We start from the raw sequence: 16986 nt of genomic DNA on the forward strand, positions 1-16986 counted from the left end.
ACAGAAATTACCAGACAATCAGGGAGAAGCCCCCGACCTCCAACCCCAAGAGCTGACCATCACCAGGTGTCATCTGTGAGGGCATCTCTAGTACTCGACAACTCTTCTTGTGACCCCGGATGTGATCGTTCCCTCCTAGCCTCCAAGCTGCTGGGAGAGGCCCTTGGGGCACACAGTCGAGAGGGCCCAGCACTAACCTTCTCACCTCCGAATCACCCCCGCCCTACTGCCACGGTCCCTGGGGACAACTTACTTTTCTTCAGACCACTCTGGGCTCCCTCTCAATCCACCACAACCAAGGGAATACTCAGGAAGGCCCTTCTATGAGGAGGGGAGGGGTAAATGTCTCATCTTTGTGCTGTCAAAGCCAGGCCCACAGACTCCTCCCCTGTGAAGGGCAGGTAGCCGCTACAGGACCCTGGACGACTCCTCTTCTCGGTGGTCTTTACCCTTCTCTTCCACACACACTGAGGATGGGAGGCCGACCCACCACTCCAGGCTCCTCGACTGGCCTGAGGATGGGAAGCACTGCATTGGCATTCCGCTAGTGAGAACCTGATCCTGAGAAAGAACGCGTGAGAGCGAGAGAGAGAGAGAGAGGCTCAGACACTCAGACAGAGGGAGACATCTATCGCTCTAGGACGGACCAGGTGTGTGTTAGTGCCGCAGGACCACAATCCTCTTCAGTCAAGTGGGATCCCAGCTCTCTCAGAACTGTTGTTTTCCACAAACACCCCCACCTCTTCAGGATCAGATGGAGGTTGCACAGTCTGTATATGACTTATTTCTCTTTCTCTCGATGGAGATTGACACTCTTAAGCCGATACTGAATCTTCCTATGGACATTGGTCGATCTGGAATAATTGGACTCAAATCAGTGTTCACCAGGTTCAGAAGTAGGTTCTTTCCTTGGCATCACCTCCCTCCCCACCTCATGCCCCACTTCACAAAATGAGACAATATAATGAAGTATTTTCAGGGGAGATGCATTTCCCATATTGAAATCATCGCAGGTGTTCTTTCTCAAGAGTGTGTGAGTTAGGCCCTGATGTGACATCGGAATAAGTACATACTTTTAATAGGCTCCTTGAGTCCTGCCTTGGTGTGCAATGCTTTTGAAAACTTTTATCTCCTGAATCGCCCAGCAGTGGTGTATACTAATTTTAAAAGGAAGGTATCTTTTGTTGTCTGGATTCCTGGAGTACAGCTGATCCTGGACAGTAGACCTGTGCTGTGGTCAGAAATTTGGATACATGATTAGGTAAGGGTTTCCATTTATATTTCAATTGTTCATTAGTCCCTAAGTCATGTCCCATTATTTGTGACCCCATGGACTGTACCCACCAGGCTTTTCTGTCCATGGGATTTCCCAGGCCAGAATACTGGAGTGGGTTGCCATTTCCTTTTTCAGGGGATCTTCATGACCCAGGGATCAAACCGCAGTCTCCTGCATTAGCAGGTGAATTCTTTATCATTGAGCCACCATGGACACCCTTGTATTTCCGATACCATTGCCTTATATTTGACCTACCTGTATTGGGTGTATTACATATGTCTGTGCCTGTGTGTTAGGCTTGCTTCACATGTTTCTTTTGTCCACAGCAGTAAAATGAAGTAGCTTGCTTTGCTTAAGTCTCTCAAGGTACCAGAAACAGAGAAAATGTATAAAGAGAAAGGGTTTCCTTAACTTAAGGAAAAGAATTTCCACAACTCCCGATGAAAGGGGTTTAGTTTCCAGACTAGAACCTATTAATATTCAATGAAATCTTTCGTGACTGCTCATTTTAGGAAAGCAATGGTTCTACTGTTTTTACTTGAATATTGGCTACATTTAAAATTATGCTTGAGACTGTGTGAAATAGATAAGTAAAACTACAGATCCCAGTGATCCATTGGCTTTACCCTGCATATGGGTGCAGTACAAGCTCAGTGAAAACCATCAGTTTGGGTGAGTACAATGTGCCCTGCAAGGAAATATTTTTTATACAGTAGACACACTGGATGTGCTAATGGGAAATCTATACTTTGCTCAGCAGATTATTTATATAATAAACAAAGACTTAGAGCCAAGGGAATGTATAAGGTGGTGATTGTGAATGAAAATAGGTGACAACATTGAGAGAGACAGAGAGTGGTGTAATGAATGGTGCAGAGACCTTCACATTTTAACAGATGTACATGAAAGATGGTTAGGACCACTACCAAGCAGTGTGACCTTGAGTAGGATGGTCACCATCTCTGATCCTCAGTTCCCTTGCCTGCAAATGGGGACAATAATATTATATATTACCCCACCCCCAGGCAAAGCCATTCCTCACGGCCCTGATCTCAGCCTCCACTGGCTCCTGTGGTCAAGGCTCTCATCACACTTGTTTCACCATGGTCTTCATACTGGCTTCGTGCCCACCCCACCATGAGCTCCTTGAGGACCTTTTAACCACAGGGGCTCAGAACACGTTTACCATCTTATGAGTGATGATAAAGTGAGGTACACAGAGCAGTGCAGCTGCTGTTATGCTGTCAATTCGTTGCAAACAACCCATAGGAAACGAGTGGCTGGAGTAAACCTCTGCACTCAGGTTTCTGTTGCTCCAGGGCCGTTTGTGTTTTTTTATCCCCACATCGTCCAGAAGCTTATTGTACGAGGGAAACGCCCTCCTTTCCCCTTCCTAGTGCATAATCATTATAGCAGCCATTTCTCAACTGAATTGTCAGTGAGTGAACCCTGAAAATCCTCAGCTCTAATTTTGGTTCCCTCAAGCAGGTGAGAGGAATCCTGTCATCTCTCCCCACTCTGACAGGAGTGTTTAATGTCCGTTTCTTCCCACTTGGCTTCCTCTTTATTCTGTATCTTGGACACTCTTTTACCTCCTGAGACTGAGGTCTGTCCTAGGCTATGGCTGCTTTCAGCACTGTGCTGAGGGCATAGATGACCAGGTAGGTGCTGGGGGGATACTTGTTGGTTGAATACAGCTCAGAGAGCCAGGCTACTTTATTTCACAGGTGAGAAGTGTAACCTCCATGCAGGCTGCCATCGGCAGGATGGACGGTTTGAACCTGCTGATCAGTGTCCTTGGGCAAGTCCATAGGCTTTCTGTCACCCTGCTCTCCCCTCTTCCTCTTGCTTCCATAGCTTCTTCTACTCCGTACCTTCCCCGTGCCCTCCTTTGTGCTCCCTCTGCTCTCCGTGTACATGTACACCGTGCCAGAGACCACCCTGTCTCCTGGCTTCATGTTGTGTGATTGTCAGTTCCCTTTCTAATTAGACCGCTTTGAGGAGTTTTCTCTTCGCTCACAGTCCATGGTGGACACCCCAATACAGTAAGCATCATGGGTCTCCTTTTATTCTTTTTCCTTTGTTTTACCCTTCCCCCAACCTTTTTTTTTTTCCTTTTTTGAGGAATCAATATGGTATTGTGAGTAAGGACACTAGCTCTGATTCAGATAACCTTCCTTTCCACCTAGTTCTGCCACTTGTTATCACATCATCTTGAGAAATTAAACTGGCCCACTGTGCCATATGAGCCTCACCTGAAAATGGGTGAATTATTCTTAATAACGACATGAACTGAGCAGGTGGGTTTTGTATTGAATGAGGTTCGTAGGAATGTGTTGGCATGTTCCCTGTTGTAACAAATACTGAGCTGCCATGGGGCAGGTTGCAGATCAGGCCTTACCCTCAAGCTTCACGAAGCACTTCGAGGTCACATTAGACATCTGTGTCCAGCCCTAGAGGCTCCTTTCTTCTCAGTCACAGTCCTAGAGCTTTTCCCTCACAGCTAGATGAACCCTGACCAGGAGGCTGGCTTTTCTGTTACACCTCTCCCACCTGGAAACTGCTCACAGACTTCATCTCTGTTGCGTGCATCATTCTCTTCCTGGTAATCTTGTCCTCAGATGGATTCAGGCTCCTCCTATTGCAAGGGGATGCCCAGGACTGATAACAAGGGTGTGATGTTTCCCTGTTCCCCCATGGCATGGAAACTCTCTGGGACCTGTGCCCAAACTCCTCTCCCTATGTCGTCTCCCTCCATCCCACAGTTCACAGTTTACACTCAAGCTGGGTTCCAGTGCAGGCCCTACCAGCCCAGACTCTCTGCTTCAGCCTCAAATTCCTTATCTGTAAAATGGCAATAACTCTACCTGTTGGTGAGGTTTATTGGGAGACCTAGTGGGGATAACAGATGTAAAACACCTAGCGCCCATGACCTGGCAGGTGGAAGGCTCTAAATAAACGGCTGTGTCCTCTATCAGCTCCTGTAATGCACAGCATCTGGTGTGGGATAATACTGTGACTCAGTTGATGTCTTTGGACTGAAGGGTCTAGTCTGTGCAAGGGGCAAAACAAGAAATGAAATTGTGGAATAATAAGAAAGAAAGAAATGAAACCCATGTCCACACAAATACTCGTCCTTACATGTCTTTCACAGCAGCACTGTCTGTATTCTCCAAATAGAGGAGCAGCCTAAAAGTCTGTCAGCTGGAGAGTGGTAAACAGAGTATTCTGCAGCCATTCAGTGGAACAGCATAGGTGGATGAAAAGTGATGAACTTCTGCTTTCTGCTGCTACATGGGTGAGCTTCCAAAGCATTATGCTCAGTGAAAGAACCCAGACACAAAAGGCCACTTCCTGCAGGAGTCCATTGATATGAAATGCCCAGAAAGGGCAAATCTACAGAGACAGAAAGTAGATGAGAGGATGCCTGGGCGTTCAGGTCCTATTGGGGATCAACTGCTGATGGGCATATGGACGCTTTTTGTGATGCTGGCAGTGTTCCACAAGTGCACTGTGGTGGTGGTTGCACTAATGTTTGACGTTACTAAAGACACTGCACTGGATGCATTGAATGGCTGTGATTTGTGGTGTGTAACTATACCTCAGTGAAGCAGTTTAGGAAGGTAATGCAGATGTCCAAGTGAGACATGGGGGGAAAGATATGCCATTGCTTTTGTAACAGCGAGGAGTGCCCCTGCTCCTTCCACGTTCTGGGTCCGGCCTCCTCCGCATGTGCTAGATGCTCCCTCCAGAGACAGTGGCTGTGCACGTCAGGACGGAATCCCCAGTGAGCACACACATCTAGTGTGTCTCTGTGTTTACTCACAGGCGCCTGTTGTGCGACCACAAGTCAGTGGCTCTGGACAGGCTTCCAGAACCCACCCTGCAACTGAAATTCTACTTAGTTGCTTTCCCATTCTTCTCAAATAACGTGTTCCCAGCTTCCGTTTCCCTGGTAATGGACCTCATCCCTTAGCTCCAACCTCTGGTCACAGGAATACCTGTAGCCTGGTGTGAGGCCCCCTGCCTGAGCTCAGCAACCCAGGAGGGATGCTCAGCAGAACAGTAACCAAGACAGTGGAACTCCACCCATCCTCCTTCTGCGGCCAGGACTGAGGTGCATTCCCTTCGATCAATCTGCCTGAGTGTCTGGTAAGGAAGGTGACTTGGGGGCATAACACACCACTGAATTATTGAAAATGTTCTAAATATGGCTGTGAATAAATATGTCAAAATACCACTCAGAAGGGAAGACACGTAATTACAAATTTTTTTAAATTTCATTAGTAGCAAACAGGGCTCTTCAGTTCAGGATTATATTTAAAACCAGGATGGGTGAAGCATCATGCGATTGTGCTTCTCAATCTTAACTGCGCGTCAAATCTCCCCTGGAGAGGCTTTAGGAGAGCTGATGCTGGCAGGACAGCCCCAGAGAGTCTGAAGTAGTAAGTCTGGTATGTGGCCCTGGAGTGAACATTATCTGAAAATGTTCTCTTAATGAAAGCCGAGCTTGCAGCTGTGGAAACAGAACCCATTCTTACAGGAGGAAATCGAAGATCGAAAATTTGTGACTCCTGTCTACAGTGAAAGCAGGTTTTCATCATGACCCGCTATGCTTGACAGCTATTAGGCTGAGGAAAGGGACGACTTGTCCAAATTAATACTTGTTTGAAAACTGGCCTTGTGCTTGCCCTGCTGCATGTTCCTGAACCCAAAGTTTTACAGTTAAAACCCTTCTATTGCTAGTGAAACTCAGTATGTTTTAGTTCTTGTCAGGATCCCTTGTGCCTAGTTAGTTGAATACATTTCTAAAACACTGTGGAGATAACTTCATTCAACAGATCAGAATAGTGCATCAAAGATTAAAGATGGCTGAGAATTGTAACTGCTGATGTTAATGTAGCAGGATGGGATGTCAGCATATCTGCTGTCTGTGCTCAGTTGCTGTTTTAAACTGTTTCCTGTGATATCAAATTAACTCCCGTGCTCAGATGAAGACCAAATAAGAACAGGATGTTTACTGGGAAAAATACAGTTAAGGAATCCCTTGTTTGATGCACACCCATCAGGACTCACCTCTCGAAACGTTCTCTTTAGGGATCTCTTCTGGATATTCTTTGGCATGTTCTCCAATGACGGGCTTACACTGCTGTGTCCTTACTCACCATCCTATTAAAGACAGGGCTTTCAACCTCTCAGGTGTATTACAGTGGCCACGTTCTCCCAGAGATCCAAGAGGGTCATGGCGTGTGCTCAGGACACCTTCTCAGTGTGTCTGTAGGAACAGGGCCTCTGAGAGGAACGGATCCCCACCTGTGGCAACAGGAAGATCTTGGGCCAGCCTTTTCAAGAGCAGCTCCAGGGGATTCATGGCTCGGTGAAGATCACACCGAGCAGCATGCCCTGGATTGTGGTTTAAGGGACTGGGTGGATGGCGGTGCCCATCCATGAGACACCCCAGGGAACACTGGCCTGGGGCTACCAGCAGGTCTGCAGTGCTTATGGGACATCTGAGTGCAGATGGCCCATATGTCTCAGCCTGTGGGGGAAGTGGGGCCCAGTTGAGACATCTTAGGTAGACCTGGTGATAGGAAAAGCCATCAGCATAGAGGGATACTAGTGAAAATAAGTCAGATGGGTAAAACCTCTGGGGAGTGATGTGGTCACCCAAGGATCATGTATCGAATGGCAGAGCACAGGGCAGAGGTTGGAAACCAGAGGAAAACAAAACCAAGAATTAGGAGGGGATCAAAGTAAATGGACAGACAAGGAATCTTAGAAGTAATGAACTAAGAGGGAGGAAGAAAGCCAGGATGGGCTGCTGTCACAGACTCTGACCAAGCAAAGTGTTTTTGAAGACGGAATGTGTCTGTGGCCAATACAGCACTGGGTACTATGGTTTGGCCCATGGAGCTCTTGGGATACGTTAGCAAGGGGATGTTCTGTGGATGGGCACTCAGAGGAGGAATCAAGAGGTAACCATATAAGGATGTTCCTGGAGTCTATATCTTCAAGAAGCATGGCTTGAAGCGAATCAAAGACTCAGGGTATTGGAAGTAGAGGCCTGTGTGCTTGCAGGGTATGCTATTTTCTATTCCCCAAACCAAAGAGACCAGGATGCCAGTTCAAAAAGAATCGTCAGGACAGAGTGGAGAATTGGAATGACCTTCACAGGTGAGTATTCATGTTGAGGGGGGAGTGTGGTATTTTCAAAGCAGCAGTGGAGTTCCAGGAAGGCCTCCTTCCTCTCCCTCTGGGCCCCACTCTGCCTCTGTGACCCATGGTCACAGGAAGAGCCAGGGTGGTGGTGGGGGACGTGGGTTGCTGAGATCACAGTCTCAATGTGTGCTCCTTAGACTCCACAGACACTTTAATGTAATTTTTCTCCCTGGATGATCTGATCTTCCTCATGAGTGTTCACCCTTCATACTGGTTAGTAACGGGAAAACCCCCACTGAAGTTGCTTCTGACTTGGAAAGTGTGGTTGCATGCAACCAACTGAATATCCACAGATACAAATGCTCAGTCTATTCTGGTGAAAATGCTCTCTAATTCTTTCAGCGAAGGAGCAGGGGTATATGTCAATTACAAGTCTCACAGTCATGTGGGAGAGGGAGTCTATAACACGGCATAGGTTTGTTTCTTCACAGAGGCCTCAGTGTTCCCTGAGGGAAAAATGACTGTCCTCTCCTGGCTCCAGCTGTTGACGCTAACCTGTACTGCCCATGGGTGGGGGTTGTGAAACTTGCATTTTTGTCTCCCTCCTCTTGCTGTGGACCTAGTGCTCCCTGGCTGACTGAGCCTCAGCCACCCTGCTGGCATCTGCAGACCTCTCTGAATCTAGGTATTATCGTCCAGCCCATCAACAGGCAGGGATGTCCACTCCTCGGCCGCAAGGTCCCCTAGCCCATTGCCTGCTTAGGCTTCATCTGGATTCAGTCCCTTTCCACATTTCTCCCTAAAGTGATGCAGAATCCTCCCTTGGATCTCACCTGCACCACAGCAGGAACCAAGATCAGCTCCAGAAAACAAAATTCCTAAACTGCAGTCACCCTTCTGCCAAGGACTATTGGGCTATTTTACAGTGTGCCCCTGGAGTCCCAAGTGCGAATAGGGTGGAATCCTCCTGTCCCTGGTGTCCATTTCTTGTCACACCTCCCTTGTCTGAGCTCTCTCGCCTCTGCCTGCCACCTGCCTCTGTGGGCCATTCCCCATTGTGACTTTGGGATGGTCTTTCCTTTGGCTTGTCTTTCATTTGACCCAAGACTTCCCATACAATATCCAGGTCAAAGGGGGCATAGTATAGAACGTGTACTTTGTGGAGATCAGTTAGGATACTTTGGTGTCACATAAGCCCCATGCCCCTGAAATATAAAAACAGTGGGATAAAGTACACAAGAGTCAAATATGCCAAACATGTCTGAGATGTTGGCTTAGTTGCGCACTGAAGAGTGTCTGTGGGATCAGGAAGTATGTATATTAATTATGGCCATGACGAGACCAGTTACACTGGAGTGACTGGGACAAAAGCTCCACGGAAGGGGGCTGAGGAGACAATATCTCAGCAGAATTTGAAGCAGTTTTGCTTTGAAGGGCAACTGGTAATGTGCCAGGAGCTGCAGAAGAGGGTGGAAGATGGTGGGTTTCCCCCTGTGCTGTGGAATTCTGCGATGAAGAGGGAACAGGTTCTGGTTCAGGACAGAGGAGTGATAACTGCAGGTGCAAAGTCCCTGGGAAGGTGCAAGGCATGGGATCCCGAGCAGAGGTGAGGGGCTGGTGTAGTCAGGAGCACACGTGCAGAGGGGCAGCTGACTGCCAGGGCAGAAACACGGAGTTTGGGACTGGGAAACTTGAGAAATCCCACGGGATTGCTTCTTCCTTCTCCAGGAATTATTGCCAGGTGGGGCTGGTGGTCATTAGGATGGAGGAAGGTCACTACTGTGTAGTGTAGTAGTGTAGGTAGGTGAGAGTGAAAATAAACAGCAGTTCTACTCTGGCCACGGATTTAAGATAAAACACTTCTGTAAAGTTGTAAAGTTTGCTTCTCAACGATCTGGTGCTCAGACACAGGCAGGGCGTGGGTAGGCAGGAGGGTGCAAGGAGAACAAGAGGTGTGTTTCCCAGGGACAGATTCCAGCCCTGGCTCAGTGGATCCAGGAGGGGCCAGGCGAGTAGTGTTGAAGGACGTGTGGTAGGTGAAGTGGGGGTTTCCAGGACGTTCTGGTATCAGTGCACTGGCACTAGAGCCAGGGAGCTGGAGGACAGGACATCATGTTGAGGGTGATGAGAGGGAGGAAGGCTAGAAACAGGACACCATGAGGGGCGCGGTCTTTCCTGATGCCCGGGGCGGGATCATGGGCAGGGGGATGCTCGGGTGGGGAGGAGGGGAACATCGAAGAGGACGGAGAGTCCCTGGGATGACCGGGTGAGCCTCGTGGGCAATGAGGACGGATCAGAAGAGTGAGGGCTGAGAGAACAGTGAGTGTACCACGGGAGGAACGCCTCCACAGGCCTGGGGTGGGCGGGAGGAGAAATACAGGGGACTTGTACCGGTCCCGCACTTTGGGGGCTTCGGCAGTGGGCGACAGGAGCCGGACATACCCGGTCAGGTTCCTCAGTGAATGAAGACTTTGAAACAGAGTCCAGGAGAAAACTCCCAACCGACCCCGGCTAGGAGACTGGCGCGGGGCTCACTGGGTTCCTGCGCGCAGGCCAAGAACCAGCCAATCGGAGCGCAGCCCCGCTCACCAAGCTCCGGATTTCTCGGATTCCCTGACTTCCTACCCGTGTAGCCTTGGTTCCGCGGGTCGCTGGAGAGGAGCCCGCGGTCCATGGGTGGTCTTGCAGGGCTCCTTCGAGAGGGTTCCTTCCTTTCTCTGGTTCTCAAGGGCGTCCCCCTCAACTTTCGCATCCAAGCTGTCCAGTCCTCTCCGCGAAAACCCAACAGAATGGATGGATATTCTTCTGGTCCTGTGGGGTTTTGATTTCTGTGATCTGCAGGTGGCAGTGTTGCTCCACGTATCGACATTCTGTTTCTCCCCCGCCCTTCGCCGTTGAAAAAAGGCGACGAAGCCTTTTGCCACAACAAGTATTGTATATTTTTCTCTGTTTGCACAGGTTGGCTGTTTCAAACTGCATCTGAGCCCTTCAGACAGCCCTTTGTGGAAACTTTGAACAAACCCATTGACACTTAAAATTACAATAAAATAATATAAGCTGATATATTGATCTCTCTTGTCTTCTGATTCTAGAGGAAATGCTGTATTTAAAAAGAACTTTATTATGACAGTGAGTTTTGACTTGAAAATGTTTATATGAAGTGGAAATGAAAGTTGTTCAGTCCTGTCAGATTCTTTAAGACCCCTTGGACTGTGTAGACTGCCAGGCTCCTCTGCCCATGGGATTCTTCATTCAAGAATATTGGAGTGGGTTGCCATTTCCTTCTGCAGCAGATCTTTCCAACCCAGGGACTGAACCTGGGCCTCCTGCATTGCAGGCTGTCTCCTTACCATCCGAGCCACCTACAATAATAACATGACAGGGACAAGTGCCAAGCTAAGATCCTGCTGGGTAATTGATGCTGGACACCACCCAGGAAGCAGGTGGTGCTACTGCCTTCATTTTTGCCTTGGAGAACTGTGGCACACAGAAGAAGCTGTCAAGGTTCTCCGGGTTCCTCAAAGAGTGTCCCTATGTTCAGGTCTCAAGTCTGTCAGATTGTAGTTTGCACACTGGTTCGCAGGATCCTTTCCTATCCCCAAGAGAAGAATGAAATAAAATAATGGGAATGAGGGTAAAGTGAAAGTGTTAGTCGCTCAGGCCTGTCTGATTCTTTGAGACCCCCTGGACTGTAGCCCACCAGGCTCCTCTGTCCATGGGGATTCTCCAGGCAAGAATATTGGAGTTGGTTGCCATTCCCTTCTCCAGCGGATCTTCCTGACCCAGGGATTGACCCTCGGTCTCACAGGGATTGCACTGAGGTCTCCCACATTGCTGGCAGATTCTTTACTATTTGAGCCTCCAGGGAAGCCCAAATGAATGTAAAATAGCCTGCAAAACTTTTTAAAATGTATAATAACATAGTTATTACAATAAGATGCTAAATGAAAAGGGAGGGTGCCACACAGAAAACAATTCATGTACTGTATCAGTATCATGACACAACACAATGATAAAGTAAAGCACCTGGAACAAATCAGGTACTTTTCATTTAGTTTATATTTGACCAGATTTATATTGAGAACAGACTGCTGGTCATTTCTTGGTTGATAACGGAAATACTAGTGTGAGGAAAAACACAGCAAAAGATACAGCACCTGTCCTTAGACAGTTCTATTATATTTCCCATTCAGGTAGGGGATCAGAGATGAGAACTATAGCTCTGGGGACTACCTGAGAGACAGATGAACAGACAGCAGAATTCATTTTCACTTCTGAAGAATCTCATGGGCATTTGCTGGGTCCACAACATTGAGCTCTGAGGGTGGGGAGGAAAAGTAGATTTCATCACTCATGTCTCCTGTAATGAAAAGGGAAGCTATTTGTTATTAGGGGAAAGATGTTTGTGAATCACAAGTATGAGAAAGGTCTTATATTCAGAATACATAAGGAATTGGAAAATTGCAAAGGACAAAATGTAGTGAAGGCAGACAGATCCTTTTGTCAGGAATTCAGGTGTGGAAGGAGAAACCAGAAAGTGGCAGCCCTGGGCATTTTCAGGGTGATGGACGTGGCCTGTTCTTGGTCATGGTGGTGATCACTAGAATTTGCCATGTGTCAGAGCTCAGAAAGCGTCACACCCAAAAACAAGCAGTCCAGGACTTCCCAGGTTGTCCAGTGATTAAGAATCCACCTCCCATATAAAATTGATATACAGAAATCCCCTGCATTCCTATACACTAACAATGAAAAATCAGAAAGAGAAATTAAGGAAACAATCCCATTCACCATTGCAACAAAAATAATAAATTGCTTAGGACTAAATTTACCTAAAGAAACAAAACACCTGTATACAGAAAACTATATATTTAAAAAAAAAAACTGTTGAAAGAAATCAAAGATAACACAAATAGATGGAGAAATATACCATGTTCTTGGATTGAAGAATCAATATAGTGAAAATGATTCTACTACCTAAAGCAATCTGTAGATTCCTCACAACCCCGAACTACCAATGGTATTTTTCACAGAACTAGAAGAAATAATTTCACAGTTTGTATGGAAACATCAAAGACCCCGAATTCCCAAAGCAATCTTGAGAGAGAAGAGTGTAACTGCAGGAATCAACATTCCTGACTCAGACTATATTACAAAGCCACAGTCATCAAGATGGTATGGTACTGGCACAAAGAGAAATATAGATCAATGGATCAAAACAGAAATCTCACTGATAAATCCCTGCACCTATGAACACCTTATCTTTGACAAAGGATGCACAAATATGCAATAGCTAAAACACAGTCTGTTCAACGCATGATGCTGGGAAAACTGGTCACCTATGTGTAAAAGAATGAAACTGGAAGACCTTCCAACATCATACACAAAAATAAACTGAAAATGGATTAAAGACCTAAATGTAAGACCACAAAGTATAAAACTCTTAAGAGGGAAACATAGGCAGAACACTCTGTGACATAAATCACAGCAAAATCCTCTACGATCCACCTCCAAGAGTAATGGAAATAAAAACAAACAAAAAAAAATGGGACCTAATTAAACTTAAAAGCTTTTAAACAGCAAAGGATACTCTAAGCAAGGTGAAAAGACAGCCCTCAGAACAGCAGAAAATAGCAAATGAAACAACTGACAACGAATGAATCTCCAAAATATACAAGAAGCTCATGGAGGTCGATATCAAAAAAATGATCAACCCAATAAAAAGTAGGCAAGTGACCTAAACAGACATTTCTCCAAAGATATACAGATGGCTAATAAACACATGAAAAGATGTTCAGTATCACAGATTATTAGAAAAATGCAAATCAAAACCACAATGAGGTATCATCTCACACAGGTCAGAATGGCCATCATCAAAATGTCTACAAACAATAAATGATGGAGAGGGTGGGGAGAAAAGGGAACATTATTCCACGGTTGGTGGGAATGCAAACTGGTATAGCTACTATGGAGAAGAGTGTGCAGATTCCTTAAAAAACTGGGAATGGAACTGCCATACGACCCACTGCAGGGCATACACCCCAAGGAAACCAGATTTGAAAGAGACATATGTACCCCAATGTTTACTGCAGCACTATTTACAATAGTTAGGACATTGAAGCACCCTAGATGTCTATGAGCAGATGAATGGATAAGGAAGTTGTGATAAATACACATAATGGAATATTACCCTGCTATTAAAAAGGAACACACCTGAATCAGTTCTAATGAGGTGGATGAACCTGGAGCCTGTTATACAGACAGAAGTAAGTCAGAAAGAGAAAGACAAATACTTATATTAATGCATCTAAATGGAATTTAGAAAGGCGGTAGCAACGATTCTACATGCAGGGTAGCAAAGAAGACAGAGACTTATACCACAGACTTTTCAACTCAGTGGGGGAAGGGGAGGGTTGGATGATTCAAATGAATAGCATTGAAACATATACATTACCATATGTAAAATAGATAACCAGTGCAAGTTCAATGCATGACCTGCATGAAGCAGGTCACCCAAAGCCGGTGCTCTGGGACAACCCAGAGGGATAGGCTGGGGAGGGACGTGGGACCCCCAGTTCAGGAATGGAGGGACACATGTATAACTGTGGCTGACTCATGTTGATATATGGCAAAACCCATCAGAATATTGTCAAGAATTATTCTCCAATTAAAATAAATTAATGATTAAAAAAAAATCCACCTGCCAATGAAACGGGCAGGCGTTCAGTCCCTGGTCCAAGCAGTTTCCACGTGCCACAGAGCAGCGAAGACTGTGTGTCACAACTCCTGAACCTGCCTTCTCCAACTACTGGAGCCACGAGCCTAGACCTCATGCTCTGCAACAAGAGCAGTCTCTGCAATGAGAAGCCCGTGCACCACCGCTAGAGAGTAGTGCTCCTTCTCCACAGCTAGAGAAAGCCCTCGTGCAGCAACAAAGACTCAGTGCAGCCACAATAAAGAAAGAAATAAGAAAGAAAACCAGGCCAATCTTACTGTATGTTCATTTGAAAAATCCAATGGTAGATACTGAAGTAGGTGCGTCTCTATATTCTTTGAATACTCATATCTTGGGTGAAGCTAACAAAAATCACATCACAGGCTATATTAAAACTTTAGAGCAGCTTTCCAGGTACTGCTCGTTTCTAGAAACTACTTTTCTCAGAGAACTTACTTCGGAACTTTAGTAACCAGAACTGCAGCCTCCAGCACATTCAAGGGCAGGAAACAAAACACATTAGAAAGACACAGTTCAAATCCTGTGAGTTGCCTGTGACCACAGGCTAGGATGAACACACATCCCAGAAAGAGCCTCTTCACATTTCAGTAACTCATCCTGCATTTCAACCACTTAGTTCAGTTCTTCAGGGCCACTGCTGTCCCCTTAAACAAACACTTGGTGTGAAACATTTGGAAAATGACCTCAACCCAATTCACTCCCAACCACTTTTCACATGTCACAAGGAGTCTCCCACAATGATATTTCTTCACCTAGAAAGCCAATTCTCAGATAAAGAAAAGAATTCACACACACACCTTGTGAAGAAATAGTGAGATTTTAGAAACTGACTCACAAGTAACCCACGGATCAACATTCTTTTGTCTCTTCTGCCTCCATCCACTCTGAGAAATGAATATTTGGCCATGCTATCTGCTTTGCCCACCAAGTTTCTCATACCACACACGTGGTGTTAATAGTGAGCCTATACACAAAGGCATTAATACCAGTTAGACCTATTGAAGTCGGCTACCTGGGGGCAGGGAGGTGGCTGGGGCAATGAATTCATCATCTCATTTCCTTCACCACCCCACCCCATTTCATTCCCTGCAGTCACTGGGCCCAAATGAAAAAAGATATCATACCAAATCTCTCCTTAAATCACCACTGCCTCAACATTCCTTCATTATCTTACATGGCTTCTGAGGCCAGGGAACAGATTTTAGCTGAGATGAGTAAAACTAGAGAGACAACCCATTGGCCAGAGATTCTGTTTGGGAGGTGATGTCTCAGTGTACTGCTTCCCCACTGTGATGAATAAAGTAAAAGTCATCTTGGCTTGGATCTGGTGCCCCTTTTTTCAGATGTTAGCCACTTGATGGCGAGCTAGTAAGGTACTTGGATACTTGATCAATAGACTTTCAGTTCAGTTCAGTTCAGTTCAGTTGCTTAGTCATGTCCAACTCTTTGTGACCCCATGGACTACAGCATGCCAGGCCTCCCTGTGCATCACCACCTCCCGGAGCTTACTCAAACTCATGTCCATTGAGTCGGTGATACCATCCAACCATCTCATTCTCTGTTGTCCCCTTCTCCTCCCACCTTGAATCTTTCCCAGCATCAGGGTCTTTTCCAATGAGTCAGTTCTTCGCATCAGGTGTTCAAAGTATTGGAGTTTCAGCTTCAGTATCAGTCCTTCTAATGTATATTCAGGACTGATTTCCTTTAGGATGGACTGGTTGGATCTCCTTGCTGTCCAAGGTCTCAAGCGTCTTCTCCAACACCACAGTTCAAAAGCATCAATTCTTTGGCACTCAGCTTTCTTTATAGTCCAACTCACATCCATACATGAGTACTGGAAAAACCATAGCTTTGATTTGACAGGCATTTGTTGGCAAAGTAATATCTCTGCTTTTTAATATGCGATCTAGTTTGGTCATAACTTTCTCCAAGTAGACTTTAAGGGAATTATATTATCCAGCCTAACGGGGTAGTGGGGGGTAAGGGTTCAGTTTCTTCATCCAGCAGTTGAAAAAGCTTAAGAGCAGAGACTGAGGCTTCCTGAGGATGAAACAATTTAGCCTCAAGACTACAGCCTTAGAAACCTTGCATGAGACTCGAAATTGCTAGCCAGCTCTGCAGATTTGGGTCTCTAGAGTACAACCTGGATTTCCAGCCAGCCGATCGGCCCAAAGGACATCAGAACTGTCAGCACCCACAAGCCCATGATCCAATTCCCTAAAATAAGTTTCTCTCTATTGGCTGTGTTTCTCTGGAGAAGCCTAATATACCCCCAATATGTCACATCTTTCTCTGTCCAAACCAAAAACATTGGCTGAGTCACGGTATTATTCCACACCAGATGCTGTGCATTAAAGAAGCTTATAGATAGAGGACACAGCCATTTATTTAGTGCCTTCCACCTGCCAGGTCATGGGCGCTAGGTGTTTTACATCTGTTATTTCTGGTTCAGTTCAGTTCAGTCGCTCAGTCATGTCCGACTCTTTGCAACCCCATGAATCACATCACGCCAGGACTCCCTGTCCATCACCAACTCCCGGAGTTCACTCAAACTCACGTCCATCGAGTCAGCGATGCCATCCAGCCATCTCATCCTCTGTCGTCCCCTTCTTCTCCTGCCCCCAATCCCTCCCAGCATCAGAGTCTTTTCCAATGAATCAACTCTTCACATGAGGTGGCCAAAGTACTGGAGTTTCAGCTTTAGCATCATTCCTTCCAAAGAAATCCCAGGGCTGATCTCCTTCAGAATGGACTGGATGGATCTCTTTGCAGTCCAGGGGACTCTCAAGAGTCTTCTCCAACACCACAGTTCAAACGC

The 16986-nt window shown here is 46.2% G+C and overlaps 2 protein-coding genes and 1 long non-coding RNA gene across 14 annotated transcripts in view; 2 read left to right on the forward strand and 1 right to left on the reverse strand.

Annotated features, from left to right (window-relative positions):
* The window catches only part of LOC133243357 (fibrous sheath CABYR-binding protein-like), a 188245-nt gene that overhangs the window by 98647 nt on the left and 72612 nt on the right, over positions 1-16986 (forward strand). The gene's annotated exons all lie outside the window — the stretch shown is intronic.
* LOC133243353 (fibrous sheath CABYR-binding protein-like) overlaps positions 1-16986 on the reverse strand; it is a 277781-nt gene that overhangs the window by 35399 nt on the left and 225396 nt on the right. The window lies entirely within an intron of this gene.
* On the forward strand, positions 8740-10504 carry LOC133243348 (uncharacterized). The gene is made up of 2 exons (XR_009735043.1): positions 8740-9754; positions 10394-10504. It is a non-coding gene; the product is annotated as an uncharacterized LOC133243348 (long non-coding RNA).

Source organism: Bos javanicus, chromosome X (assembly GCF_032452875.1).
Source record: "Bos javanicus breed banteng chromosome X, ARS-OSU_banteng_1.0, whole genome shotgun sequence".
NCBI lineage: Eukaryota > Metazoa > Chordata > Mammalia > Artiodactyla > Bovidae > Bos > Bos javanicus.